Raw genomic sequence first — 11531 nt, forward strand, 5'->3', positions numbered from 1 at the left:
TTTTTTATTAGTCACTTTCAAGTGTCAATTAATTGAACACATTGACAAGTGATTCTTATAATTACAGTTTGTATCAGGTGAGAGATTAAACTTTTCACAATACAAACTTTCAACTATTTACTAAGTTTTTCAAAACAAATTCATATATTTGAATCACAAAACTTAAAATTCTATTGAATTCGAATTTTTATTAAATTCGACTTGTTTTATTTTTTTACAAATTACTTTTTTTGATCGCTTGGTGAGAGTACTCACATGGAAAACACTGACTGTGAAAGCTGGTATAAGGCCTGTCGCATGCTGCTATATATACTAACATATTCGATCGTTATAATTTTTGATCGAAAATTATTTCGATCGAAAAACCAAGAAGTTATACGATTAGCCGTTTATGCTAATGTGGCACCTGAAGGAGTACGAGCGGAAGTGTGACGCGAGAGAGAGTGCGAGAAGAAGAGCACGACGATATGGTGAACTCGCTCTACTGTAATGTATAGATCATAGTGAGTTCTTATTAGGTTTATACAAAAGAATATGCGTACATACCTGGCGGCCCGCCCACTTACCTGGGCAACCACATTGGGCTTTATACCCCAACAACCTCCCACTTAAAGTCCAATGTGGTACTTTAAGTGTGAGAGAAGCTACTATACAAGCTAATATACAAGAGATGTAGAGAAGTGATGTACTACCCTATACCTAATTGCTTGCGAAAATGCGCAAAGCTCTCTGAGGGAAGTCCTTTTGTAAGTAGATCAGCAGGATTTTCTGTGGTGTGAACTTTGACAAGCTGAATTTGCTTATCCTCGAGCATTTCCCTGATGAAGTGATACTTCACATCCACATGCTTTGTCTTTGAGTGATAAACTGGATTGCGAGCCAATTGTATAGCACTCTGACTATCACAATATAACACAGGCATCTCTTCTTTGATTCCAAAATCTGTTACTAGTCGATTAAGCCAAATTGATTCTTTGCATGTCTCTGATGCTACAACATATTCAGCCTTTGTAGTAGACTGAGTAACACAATCTTGTAATCTAGAACGCCATGATACTGCTCCACCAGCCAATGTAAAGACATGCCCTGACGTAGACCTTCGGTTGTCTAAGTCACCTACATAATCTGAGTCTGTAAAACCCTTTACACTTAGCTCCTGACTCCCATAGCATATACGCATACTCTTTGTAGCTTTTAGGTATCTCAATATTCTTTTCACTGCCTCCTAATGTTTCTTTCCTGGGTTTGAATGTATCGACTTACTACTCCCACTGCAAATGCAATGTCTGGGCAAGTAGCAATCATTGCATACATCAAACTACCCACTGCAGACGCATATGGAATCTTATCCATTTTACCATGTTCTTCCTCAAACACAGGACAATCTTGTTTGCTAAGTTTCACATATGGTGGCAATGGAACACTCAATGCCTTTCCCTTCTCCATATTGAAACGTTGCAAAACCTTGTCAATATACTCTGTTTGAGATAACCATATCAACTTCTTTGGTCTGTCTCTCTCAATGCACATACCAAGTATATGACTTGCCTCACCCATGTCTTTCATGTCAAACGATTTTGCCATCTTTGACTTCAAAGCCGAAATTTCTTCCAAGTGCTTGCCAGCAATCAACATGTCATCCACATACAAAATAAGGATCAGCCAAATGCCATCTTTAGCCTTCTTTGTATATAGACAGTGATCGAACTCACTACGTTTGTAGCCTTGAGAAAGCATAAACTTGTGGAACTTATGGTACCATGCCCTCGGTGATTGTTTTAAGCCATAAAGACTCTTTAACAACTGGCTGCTGCATGTAAATTTCCACATCTAAATCACCATGCAAGAACGCTGTCTTGACATCCATTTGGTGCAACACCAAATCTAATATGGCAACCAATGCAAGAAAGAATCTCAATGTAGTCATCTTGACCACCGGAGAGAAGACTTCATCAAAGTCAATGCCTTGTTCTTGCTTAAAGCCCTTGGCAACAAGCCTTGCTTTGTACTTTGGTTGACTATCATGAGCGGTGATCTTATACCTGTAAACCCATTTACAAGGTAGAGCCTTTTTGCCGTGTGATAATTTAACTAGCTTCCATGTCTGGTTTTTATGCAGAGCTTTCATCTCTGACTGCATGGCCAATTGCCAATTCTCGGAGTCCTTCATTTGCACTGCTTCCTTGTAACATGAAGGCTCATTGCAATCAGTCAACATGACATAGTTCATAGATGGAACAAACCTATCAGGAGGTCACGTGATACGTCCAGATCTACCTTCTCTATCCTGTTCTTGCTCCTCTTGAGCCCCGACATTTTGTCTTGCACGTGCAGGTCCGTCTTCTTGGAAGAAAACTCTTCTAATCTCCTCAACCCTCTCTGGTTTAGAATGATATTTGGCTTCATTAAAGTGAACATCATTGCTGCGGATAACCTTTCTGGATTCGGGATCCCAAAGTCTGTACCCCATCTCACCAGAATTACCATAGCCTAGAAAGATGCACTTTCTACTCTTTGGCTCAAGTTTGTTCCTAAATTCCTTTGCAAAGTGAGTATATGCCTCACAGCCAAAGACTCTGAGATGCTTGTATGAGGGCACCTTGCCTGACCATACCATCTCTGACACTAAATCCTTCTGCAAAACCTTGCTAGGAGATCTATTTATAAGATGAACAGTTGTTGATACAGCTTCAGCCCAAAACCCATTTGGCAGTTGTGCATTAGACAACATACTTCTGACCTTCTCTTGTATGGTCCTATTCATCCTCTCAGCAACACCATTTTGAGGAGGATTGTAAGGAGCAGTAAGTTCATGTTTTATACCTTTTGACTCACAAAAGTCCTGAAAGGCCTTTGAAACATACTCTCCACCATTGTCAATGCGTAAGCATTTAAGCTTCTTGCCACTCTGATTCGCCACAAGTGTCAAAAATGTTTTGAAAACACTAAACGCTTCATCCTTGTGCTTGAGAAAGTAAACCCATACTTTCCTCGAGTAATCATCTATAAATGTCATAAAGTAAGAAGCTCCCCCTAGAGATAGGTTAGGCATAGGTCCACACAAATCACTATGAACAAGTGCCAACTGTGTATCTCTTCTACTGCTTCTATGCTTATGTGGCTGCTGTGTTTTCTTACCATACATACAATGTTCACAGAATTCAAAATCATTAAATGACAAGCCAGGCAAATAACCAGAATGAGACAAGATTTCCATTCCCTTCTTGGACATATGTCCTAACCAGCTATGCCACAAAGAAACGTTCCGCTGCTCGGTTACATTGATTACATTTTTAGAGACATTTGATACATAAATCATGTAAAATCCGCCAGACTTTACTCCATGTGCTACTGTCATAGAACCCTTGGATATCTTCCACATGTTTTGTCCAAAAGTGGTGACGTAGCCAGCATCATCAAGTAAACATGTGCTGATCAAGCTCTTTGTAATTGCGGGAACATGTCTCACATTCTTCAGCGTGAAAGAAGAGCCATTCTGAAACTTCAATTGAACATCTCCAACACCTAAGATCTCACATGTCCGCCCATTGCCTAGCCGAACATGATCTTTAGTGGTCACATAAGAAGTAAACCACTCCTTGTTTGGAGACACATGAAGCGATGCCCCTGAGTCTATAGTTCAGTCACTCAGTGCATTTCCATCAGATGTTGTAAGAAGAGCTGAGTCCATTGTATTCTTCAAGAAGTAGATGTCTCCTAACACTAGAATGTCATCCTCTACAACAATGTTTGTCACATTTATTTCTTGAATCTTCACTGAGGACTTGTTCTTCTCACCATGGTCTTCAACTTTCTCTTTGCCTTTTTCTGCTTTCCATTCTCTGCAATCTCTTTTCATGTGACCCTTCTTGCCACAATGGTAGCATTCTATGTCACTCTTGCCTTTAGCACTGCGGGACTTGCTACGAGACTGATTCCTGTTTCCACCTTTGTACTTTTCTTTGGTCCTTCCCCTGACAACTAAGGCTATTCCTTTGCCTTTGTCCATTGTCTTTCTATTGGTTTCTTCAACTAAGGCTGTTCCTTTGCCTTTGTCCATTGTCTTTCTATTGGTTTCTTCAGTAAGCAGACTGCCTTCTACACCTGCTATGGTCAAACCATCTGGAGGTGCAGAATTACTCAAAGCTGTGCGAAAAGTGTCCCAACTTTCTGGCAATGTGATCAACAGTAACATAGCTCTAACAAGTTCATCAAACTTGACACCTTGAGCTGACAACTGACTGTAGATGGTGTTGAATTCATTCAGATGATTGGACATAGGTGTCCCTTATTTCATCTTCAAGTCAACAAGCTTCTTAAGACAGTATACCTGTGAAGCTGCACTCTGCTTCTCAGAAAGATCGCTCAGCTTTGTCCATACTTGATAAGCCGACATCTCGTCTGCTACATTGAAGTAAACGCTTTCTGCCAAAGTCAGCATAATGGTAGAAAGTGCCAATTCATCCATTTCGTTCCATTCATCTTCGTCTATATCTTGTGGTTTTATCCCCTTGAGCTTTATAGGTTTTATCTGCTTCTTTTGTACCAACACGTGCCAAATCTGCTTCTTCCACAATGGGAAATTGGTTCCATCCAGCTTTTTGATATTGTAAAGAGCAGCGTCTTGTGATCCAGCCATAGCTACGCTTCACAGTAGTTTACTTTCCTGGGAAAAATTCGGCAGAGTTTCCCCTATAAACTGACCTCTGAACCAATATCAACCTGTCAAATGACATACATCATCTCTGACAATACATCCCATGTGGAAGTACCTGCAATGTCAGGATGAAATCGGGAATATCAAGCATCAAACACAAGCTACCTTATGAACTAGTGGATGTCGCCTACAATCTGTGTAGATGCGCCCGTGTCGTATGTGACACGCCTCCAAGAATTGTAAGCCGTCCTTCGATGTGCAGACAACCACAAATCAGCACTCTGGGAGTGCCGATATGCTTAGCACCTACAGTCGAAGGCCGAAACCCCAAATTTGCAGAGTCGGATCTCCACCCGCCGAGACCACGTAGTCGAAAAATGGCCTGCGCAGAACTTTGTCGAAGCCGAACGGTGGCCGAGATGACTTCAGAATGAAATTCTGAGAACACTGAGCCCTTTGGGCCTACCCATAGGATTTGGGGCCGTGTCTTCGCCTGTCGAATCTCACTCCAATCTGAGTAGGTGACTCTAGCTTCCTACAATGCTGCCCCGAGCCTCGATCTGAGCTCTGATACAAGTTGAAGGAGTACGAGTGGAAGTGCGACGTGAGAGAGAGTGCGAGAAGGAGAGCACGAAGATTCTCTCTACTGTAATGTATAGAGCATAGTGAGTTCTTATTAAGTTTATACAAAAGAATATGTGTACATACCTGGCGGCCCGCCCACTTACCTGGGCGACCACATTGGGCTTTATACCCCAACAGCACCGTATAATATGGACGTATAATTTATATAAACGAATAATACGCCCATTATTCGAGTAATTTACATCTCCCGAATAATGAATAATGCAACCCAGATATATATATATATATATATATATATATATATATATATATAGAGAGAGAGAGAGAGAGAGAGAGAGAGAGAGAGAGAGAGAGAGAGAGAGAGAGAGAGATGAAATGTAATGTAATGAAATGATATATTAATGTCTTCAAAAGGCTAAAATGACCTATGAGACCAATTTGTGACATACTGGTGAATCCGATACCATGTCTGAGTACCATGGTGAAGTGTTACTTGCTACTACTGTGTTGGGTATGTGTGATCACTGATACAAAGGATTCCTAAAACAAGAGAGAGAGATATAATGGGTGATGAATCCATCATTATTTGTACTCTGAATGTCAAGATAGAATGGCTCGAATCCTCTATTGTAGTCTCCATCGATGCTGTGAAGCTCCTCTCCTTAATCGTGGTCGTCTCAATCTCCCTAGCTCCAATGCTTGAGTACAGCACGTGTGAGAATAAGTTGAGCTTTGCAACGGTGGTTGCTCCTTTATCTGTCTAGTGTTCGATGTGAAGAAATCAGTGTCTCTGGGATTTTCTCTCTCCATATCTCCTCAACAAACTATCTATGTGTCTGTGTAAACTCAAGTAGACATAGTCTAAGACATCTCTGGTCCTGATAGCTTATGAATCTAGAGAAGGGTCCAAAGCCTTCTCTGAATAGATAGTGGAAGTGCCCCATATCTTGTAATACTTTGTGCACTGACATATATAATGCATCTCCGTCTCTGGCTCTATATGTAATATGCAGCATATCATGTTAGTTGTTGGTATCCCTCTATATCTACCAGTCTCAATCTCAAGCTGGTGTGAAGATTTTTGTACCTGAATGGCACACCGTAACCCATGAGATAGATGTGTATCCATATAGCTGGGTCAAATCACAAACCCATCCCCTATGAGTAGGAGAAGATGCTCTCTATAGGCCTAACTCCTGTGTTGGCTCTATCCATATCTTCCTGGTGTCCACCTTGGTTAGGTCTTGACGAATGAGTCTACACCTCTGTAAGAGATAATGATGGTGCATCAAGGGAGTATTGGAAGGGAGGCAAGTTGTCCATGATGAATCCATGTATTTGAAACCATGATGATATCTATGCATACCAGCATGATGTGTCCCCTTGTAAAGTTAATTGTCTGGAGGACTCAAGGGCCAATCTGGCATATCTGTCTTTGGTAGTATCCCATAGGATGTGTATAAAGGAGACTGATCTGGTAAGCACCTCTATCTCCATAGGGGGCTGCTAACTCCACTCTAATGATCTTGTGTGGCACGGAGGCCTTGGCTCTAATCAATTGAGAGATCATCCATACCTCTCCACCCATCCTAACCCCCAGAGGGTCCCCAAACCTGAACCCCGTAGAGCATAGCTAAATCTACCAAGGTATCAAAGAGCCAGAGATTTGTTTAGGGTTCTTGGAACTAGACCTATGAATACATCCTCTCCAATCCTTCCAAGGCTACATATGCTCTAGTCAGTCTAGTCTCTATTGCTCTCTTCAAAGAAAACTTTGGCCCAATGAAGACTACCCCAAGATAAGTGTATGCATTTGTGTACTCCATAGTCTCCTGACCATAAGTGAATGTAGGTGTTGATCTGTTGATCCACTATGGTGTGGTCTTAAACACCATAACCTTAGTTTTACCAAGGTTTATAGACAAGCAACTATCCTCCGCAAGCTATGTAATGCATCCAAATGTCGTCGCATACCCTCCGGTGAGTCAGAGATTAGCACAATATCATCATCATATAACAAAAATGGAATCCATGTCCCTGTCAATTGGGCACCTCTGTTACTCTTTGTGTCAATGTAATCAGAAACCTCATCTACATACATACCAAAAAAGTAGGAGACAATGGACAACCTTGTTTCACTCCAATAGTGGAGTGAACTAAATTAGAGATCCCCTCTGGAGTGCGTACATATCCCACCATTGATCTGTATAGAGCCATGATCCCTTAAATCAACTCAATGGTCACCATGATCTCTTGTAGTTTGCACATCAATCTAGCTCTAGGCACCGTGTCAAATGATTTGTGGAAATTCGCAAAGCTACAATAAATTCGTCTCCCATATGCCTAACCCTCCTCAATGATGGCTTTGAGTTTCAATATATGGTCAAGAGTGGAGAAGCCTCTCCTAAAGCTGGCATGTCCCATTTCCCATATGCCCTCACTCTCTGCCCATCCGTGGTGGTACGGTAGTTTCTTGGCTCTGTAGGATCACTTGCCTTGAAGATAGGCACATTAGTAGACAATCTCAAGTAGACCCTCACACATGACACGATTGAATAGAACTGCAAGAACCTTTGCGAGCATATCTCTAGCATGTATAAAGTGCTATGATACTAGACATCATGATCATATGCCCTCCTAGTTCTCATCCAGGCTTTGTAGGATCACCTGCCTTGAAGATAGGCACAATAGTAGACAGTTTCAAGTAGACCCTCACACATGACATGATTGATTATAAATGCAAGAACCTCTACCAGCATATCTCTAGCACGTATAAAGTGCTATGATACTAGACCATCATGATTATATGCCCTCCTAGTTCTCATCCTATCAATGGCCATCTTTACCATCTCATTGGGGTAGAGAAGGTACTAATAGATGGGCATGGTTCAGGAGGATCTAGAAGGGGTGTTTGTCCGAGGATCGTATATAAGGATGTTGCATACTGACCCCACACATTAAGAGAAGTAATCACTAGGGGAGGGGGGTGCTCATGAAATAAATGCCATGTCACTCCTGAGTCTCTACTCAAGAACAATTGGTATAAGTCTCGTTCCATTTGAGCTAGGAATTTTTTCTTCTTTCGTCACACAAGGCACCTGAAGGCTATCCGAGATTGTCTAGGAGAAGATCCCTCTAAAGCTGTGCTCTCATCTCTCTACACTTCTCATCATACCAATTGTTCAAAGGCATGGTCCCAAAAATGGCATCTCTGATTAGGCTAAGTGTGTGAGTAAGGCTCTGTTGTTGCATCATGCAATGTCTTAGTCAGTAAAGTGGTGCTCTCCTCCACTGAGAGTCTTGGTTTGGCTATTGTACATAGGCAACTATAGATCTCCTTTGTATAAACACAGTTAGTCTCTAGTGTAAATGTATAGTGGGTATGTGTCCTCCCTCCTAACATCTGGGTTGTAATGTAGTGAAAGGAGATGGAAAGTGTGAAGAGAGCATGATCTGCCACCGATCTTGGTCCTACTGTGAAATTTTGAGAGAGAGAGAGAGAGAGAGAGAGAGAGAGAGAGAGAGAGAGAGAAATGAAATGTTATATTAAACATCTTCAAAAGGCCAAAATGACGTAGAAGAGACACAAGAAGTTTTACCAACTTATAAAGTCTTGCCAAGTGAACTATTTTTAAAGAGGAGTTCCCACCAACGTGGGACCTCGTTCGATGGGGCCCAAGGGACATAGAGACAATAAAATAAAGCAGGAATACACACACACAACCCTGCGTAAAAACGTGATGACGTGATAGGTGTATCGACACTTGCAATTTGTGGTGATGATGTGGCAACATGTACGGACTTTTTCATTTTGCGCTAATGATGTGGCATGGTGTATGGATTTTCCATGATTTGCATTGATTGTTTTTGGGACCAGATGCTTTTGAGACCCTTTAGCAGGAGAACACACGTTGAGTCTCTTTTTTTATAAAGTATGTACGTATGTATGTGTATATATATATTGTGCTTATAAGTAAATCATTTTGTCTCACCAAAACGTGATACACTCGTAATAATAGCAGGACCCCTCTTCAAGAGCCAACTACCATTGTTTTGCCGCCAGTACAGACTACTCAGCAGCCATCGGATGGTGAGGTCACAAAGTAGGACCCTAAACACACGGTATTAGTTTGGTATTTAATTCTAAAAGTATAATATTTCCTCAAACATTGATCTAATTATATTTTTGTTAATTTATGCACCTAGTGTCCCTTCTCAGCGAGTCCAATGGCATACCTCTACGTGTTAGGGAATATGACGTAGCTAAGCAGATAATTGAGTAGTTTACTTAATGGAGGGAGATAATTTTCACACATGAGAGATTATAGAGGAGAGAGAGAGAGAGAGAGAGCACAATATACGCGGTTCACCCAATGTGGGCTATATCCACGGGAAAGTAGCCACTCAATGGCCCTAGTACTTCAAAACAAGAAGTAGATTACAAAAGGATTATACCCTTTTGGAGCTCCCACCTTGCTTCACTCTCACCAACTCACATCAACTTCACAATGCACCAAAATGTTTCACAATCCGTTTTTGTGTGTAGAAAAGGCCTCCTTTTATAGGCCAAAAGGGTTTTCCTCTCTCATGAGAGGCAGCCATGTGTAGCCGCCCTTGTGTAGGCAAGTTCGAGTTGGACTCTCCAATGTGCCCATGTGTCGCCGTCCTTGAGAAGACAAGTCCAATTTGAAATCATCCACCGGCAATTGACTACCGACCATCGGCCAACCGGCCGTCTTCCGACCACTTTTTGACCGCCATCCGACCATAATATTTCGACAAAAAGGAATATTCCGATCTCCTTGTTGACCACCTTTGTCAACATGTCTCCAAGATTTTCACTTGTATGCACCTTTCCTAGCTTTAGTTGTCCCTCTTCCAAAAGTGTGCATATGAAGTGATATCTCACCGCAATGTGCTTTGTCCTTGAATGAGAGGCTGAGTTCTTTGCAAGATGGATAGAACTTTGGCTGCAGAATTTACCCCTTACTTCATACCCCTTTGGTTGAAGCATGTAAATTTCCTCCTCTAAGTCACCTTGAAGGAATGCCGTATTTACATCCATTTGCTCGAGATTTAAATCATGAGCAGCGAGTTCATTTTTACAATATGAGAAAATATTTCATTGAAGTCAATACCTTTCTTTTGAGAAAAACCTTTTACCACAAGCCTAGACATGTACCTTTTCTTCCCGCCTTCTTCTTCCTTCAGCTTGTACACCCATTTGTTCTGAAGTGCCCGCTTACCTTTAGGCAACTCAAGCAACTCTCATGTTTGGTTGCAATGTGATGAGTCCATCTCCACTTGCATGCTCTTTGTCCATTCTTCTTTGGATTTGTTTCATAGCTTCCTCGTATGATTCCGGCTCTCCAAAATCTGAGATTGATAGATGGTTGAATGAAGGAATAAACCTTTTTGGAGGTCTACTTGCTCTTGTAGATCTTTGGGGAATAGGTTGAAGCTCCTCATTTGGTTGACGTTGTCGTATGTTGTCACCTGTTAACTGAGCCGACGTCAGTTAACAGGAGCTGCTAAAGATCGAAGCCTTATGAATACACATTGAAGATGCATATGAAGAAGCAATGAAGATTGGAGTTACACACTTTTCATATTTTTCCCAAAATGGTCACGTATTGTAAATTCTCAATTTATTTCAAGCCATTGTAATATTTTAATGTGTTACATGCTTAATGGGAGTTCCAAGCTGTAAAGAACATGTCAGTTAGTATGCCTAGGTAGCAGATTCAGTAAATGGTGGAGCCCTAAAGGCCTTGGGCGCCCGGACATTGAATATTTTTACCCTAGATATATAAGGCAGTGTGTAAAAGATATTAGGGTTCTCAAGCTCATTTGTTGAGAGCACTCTTTGGTGAGAGCTCTTGAGGTGTGTGGCTATGGAGTCCTTGAGCTTCTCCTTGCTCATGAGACTTGATTAACACTAATCAATGATTTATTTTCTTTCACTATGCCTCTCTCATGCTTCTTATAATTGCCTATGATGCTTAGATTAACTAGATCTTAACTAATTAGTGGTTAATCCCACTCTAACCTTGTGTGATTGCCCTCTTTTTCTTGTGTGCGTATGTAGGTTTGATTGGAGTGTGATGCTCGATAGATCTATGTGTGTGTGCTTGCGATTAGTGTGTTGCATGATAGGATTAGTGTTGTGTGCGTCTTGCAATCATTAGTGTGTGTGATTGGATTGATTAGAGGTGAAGAGAAGTGGATGTGGAGATTGTCCTTCATTGTGGCTTAGCTCCTCCATAGGCCGAGAAGCTCACCTCATAGA

Source organism: Adiantum capillus-veneris, chromosome 12 (genome assembly GCF_014529385.1).
Source record: "Adiantum capillus-veneris isolate H3 chromosome 12, ASM1452938v2, whole genome shotgun sequence".
NCBI classification, from domain to species: Eukaryota; Viridiplantae; Streptophyta; class Polypodiopsida; order Polypodiales; family Pteridaceae; genus Adiantum; species Adiantum capillus-veneris.